Source organism: Bos javanicus, chromosome 2, assembly GCF_032452875.1.
Source record: "Bos javanicus breed banteng chromosome 2, ARS-OSU_banteng_1.0, whole genome shotgun sequence".
Taxonomy (NCBI): Eukaryota; Metazoa; Chordata; class Mammalia; order Artiodactyla; family Bovidae; genus Bos; species Bos javanicus.
Window position 1 is genome coordinate 5,789,822 of NC_083869.1, and position 4,404 is coordinate 5,794,225.

The window sequence follows — 4,404 nt, forward strand, 5'->3', positions numbered from 1 at the left end:
CAGCGCCGCTCTCCCAGTGCGTCCCGCCCGCCCCTTCCCTTCCATTCTCTATCTACATCTTTGTTCCTACCGTGGAAATAGGATACTGGTGAAACCATTTTTTTCTTTTTATAAGTATATAAACCTTAACTTCTGTCAGGAAAACCGTAGAAGGTATCTGAGTTGATATTGTTTCTTCTGTGGAACAAACAGGGGCTTGAATAGCAAGCTACTGTATCTTTGATTCAATTTCTGTGTATCTTTCAATAAGTTTAAGACAATAGAAGTTTTGTTGCAGGATTAAATATAAAATTTAGAAAACAAAAGTAAAAGAAAATTCACATAATGATGTAAGTAGTTTAAAAATGGTGCCATAGACTTCCAAAGGCAAAGAAAAAAAGATGGAAGGAAACACGCCAGATTTGAATCCCAGCTCTGCAGCTTTCTAGCTGGATGACGTTAGGCAAAATACTAACCGTTCCAAGCTTTGTTTTTCTCCTTTATAATGGAGGCTTTTATAATATGCAGGGTTATTCTGAAGATTAGAGATAATGTGTAAAATTGCCTGGCAAATAGAGGGCATTGAATTACTGAATAGAGGGTAGTAATTATTATTATAAAGGACATATATTGAATGCCTATCATGGGCCCAACATCTCATTCATGTTATTTTATTAATCCTGAGAAAATGTGCAGCAGTCAGAATAGGCTTGGTTATACTGCAATAACAGACAATGTCAAAGTGTCAGTGGCTTAAAAAACACTCAAAGACTTATTTCTTACTAAGTTCACGAATCCATCACAGATTGGCTTCAGGCTTTGCTCCGTGCCACCCTTAGTCTAGGACTCACTTGAAGAGCTGGTATGATCGGAGATAAATAATCCACCTGCAGTACAGGAGATGTGGGTTCGATCCCTGGGCTGGGAAGATCCCCTGGAGAAGAAAATGACAGCCCAGTCCAGTATTCTTGCCTGGGAAATCCGATTATCAGAGGAGCTGGGCGGGCTACAGTCCATGGGGTCGCAAAAGAGTCAGACATGGCTTAGCAACTAAACGACAACAGATGATCTGAAGTATTTCCGATCATATGGCAAAGGCAAAAAAGAACGTGGCATATAACACACAGGTCCTTGAAATGTATGCCTGGAGATGACACTTGTTATTTTTGCTTCCATTTCACTGGCTAAAGAAAGTCACATGGCTATATCTCTCTTCAGTGGAGCAGGAAATTGCATTTTTACCCTGTGTGTAGCAGATGGTAAAACAGTATCTGTCAACAATCTTAAAAAAAAACAATATTTATCAAGAATCACAATCTTATGAGGAATTTTTTTTATCGTCAATTTTAAAATAAGGAATTGAGGCACAAGGAACTTGCCTACAGCTGTTTAACTAGGAAGTGGCAGAATAAGAGATTCAAACCCAAGTCTTGTGTTTCCTGATCACTCCAGCCGGACCCTGAAAACTGAAAATATTCTACCTACAAGGATATGTGAATATGTCTTCCTCCCCACCCTCATAGAAAAATATGCACATTTCCTTTGGGAACAAATTGATACAGCCTTCTTAGAAACCAATTTGAAACAAAAACATTAAGAATCATACACTGTTCACATACCCTTTGACCTAGTATTCCCAGTTCTGGGAATTTTCCTAAGGGAGTTGTTCCAGGAAGATTAAAAAAATATATACTTATGGAAAAATCTTTTGTGACATTGTAAAGAACTGGAAAGAATCTACATCCTCAATAATAGGAAGAGTCAAAGCATTATTGATTATACACACATTAATCATGATAAAGCTGTTGCTTTATAATTTTGAAGACCATGTAATAACATGGGGTAAAAGCTTTTGATTGACATAATGTTAAGTAAAAAGCAAAGTAAAATGGCTTTTACTGTATCACAACTCCGTGACACATTTGTGTGGCAAAGCTACACACTCCTCATTTGTTCTCTCTTTTCTCCTTCTGGTAAAAGAAACCCCACCTCCAGTTTTAGCTGGTCCCAGCCACGGAGGACATTTCCCAGCCTCCTTTGAATCTAGGTCTTGCCCCGTGACTAGGTCCTTACCAATAGAGCATAAGCTGAGGATATGTGTACACTCCCCAGTTTTGACTAGAAATGTTCTCCATCCCTTATTAACCCCCCTCTAGGAAGGAAATGGTGACAACTGAAGCAATTGCCTTAGGTTCAAAAATGAAAGTAACACATTAATGGAAATAGGAAATTTTTATTTTTTGTAAAACTTCTTTAATATAATTTACAGCATATTAAAAAGCAGAGACAGTCCTTTGCCAACAAAGGTCCTTCTTGTCAAAGCTATGGTTTTTTCCGGTAGTCATGTATGGATGTGAGAGTTGGACTATAAAGAAAGCTGAGCGCCGAAGAATTGATGTTTTTAAACTGTGGTATTGGAGAAGACTCTTGAGAGTCCCTCCAACTGCAAGGAGATCCAACCAGTCCATCCTAAAGGAAATAAGTCTTGAATATTCATTGGAAGGACTGATGCTGAAGCTGAAACTCCAATACTTTGGCCACCTGATGTGAAGAACCGACTCATTTGAAAAGACCCTGATGCTGGGAAAGATTGAGGGCAGGAGGAGAAGGGGACGCCAGAGGATGAGATGGTTGGATGGTATCACCGACTCAACGGACATGAGTTTGGGTAAAACTCCAGGAGTTGGTGATGGACAGGGAGGCCTGGCGTGCTGCAGTCCATGGGGTCGCGAAGAGTCAGGCTGAACTGAAAACTTCTTTAATATAATTTTTGTTATTTTTAGAAGGTAAGAAAGTGTTTTAGCTATAGTCTTAGTGTCATTAGTAGTCAAAACTTAAATTTTGTCTTTGTAAAAGGAAAATGGGTCTCATATTTGTGGAGCTGTTCGAGGAAAACCTAAAACATGTTTCAGCTGGCTTCTAGTGGCTTCCCTGGCGGCGCTAGTGGTAAAGAATCCACCCGCCAATGCAGGAGACATAATAGACAGCAATAGTCCTGGATCAGGGGAGATCCACTGGAGAAGGAAATGGCAACCCACCCCAGTATGCTTGCCTGGAAAATCCCATGGAGTCGTAAAGAGCTGGACACGACTGTAGCAGCTTAGCATGCATGTAAATGACGTTATTGCTCCCGTCTGGGCAGTTTATAATTTTGAACCACCAGAAATGATTAGGAACATGACTGGAAAGGACGATGGATGCAGAAGGCATGCCGCAGTGTTAGGGGTAAAGATACCCAGAATCTGTGCTGCCATGGGGCAACGTGAGACTGTCAGGCTGTGGCGGGGAGAAGAGAGGCGGTGATATCATCAGTACAGGTTATTAAGGGAGAAAGTGGGAGAAGGGGAGGGAAAAAGAGACAAGCTAGTTACTGCTCAGTCTTACTATGTTGCCTTTCCTTTCATAATGCTACTGTGGAACATAACATTAATTAGTTCAAAGCCCTGTGGTTTGTCTTCAGGGATCGGCATTTTTAAGTTATCTACCAATGGACGGAGGAGCCTGGTGGGCACAGTCCATGGGGTCGCAAAGAGTCGGACACGACTGAGCGACTTCACTCTCTCTTTCTCTTACCAATGCAAAACCTGGCAAATTTTACATATCTGGAAGAATTCTTTTGTAAAATTGTATTTATGTATTTATTTTTGGCAGTGCTGGGTCTTCGTTGCTACGCACAGGTTTTCTCTAGTTGCGGTGAGCAGGGGCTCCTCTCTGGTTGCGGTAGGTGGGCCTGTTGTGCTGGCTTCTCTTGTTGCAGAGCGGGGGCTCTAGGGTGCACGGCTTCAGTAGTTGAGACTCTGGGGCTCTAGAGCACAGGCTCAGAAGTTGTGGCGCATAGGCTTCGTTGCTCCGTGGCATGTGGGATCTTCCCAGACCAGGGATTAGACCCATGTCTCCTGCATTGGCAGGTAGATTCTTTACCACTGAGCCACCAGGGAACCCCCAAACCTGGAAATTCTTTAATAGAGAAGATTGTCACAGTTACCTCTGGTTTTAAAGGAAAAGATTTTAATTTAAGCTGAAGATATGTTGGGCTTCTCAGGTGGCTCAGTAGTAAAGAATCTGCCTGCCCATGCAGGAGACATGGGTTCTACTCCTGGGTGGGGAATATCCCCTGGAGAAAGAAATGGCAACCCAACCTGGTATTCTTGCCTGGGAAATCCCATGGACAGAGGAGCCTGGCAGGCTACAGTCCAGGGTGTCGCAAAAGAGTAGGACACCACTTAGCAGGTAAAACAAACAAAGCTAAAGATATATTGATAGCTATCATTTATTAATCACTTACTATTCCAAGTACATTATATATTTTAACTCATTAATTCTTCCAAATTCCTATTAAATAGGTATGATTATTTTTATCTCCACTTTACAGAAAAGGAGACTAAGTCACAGAGCACTGAAGCAATTTTCTCAAGTTCACACAAC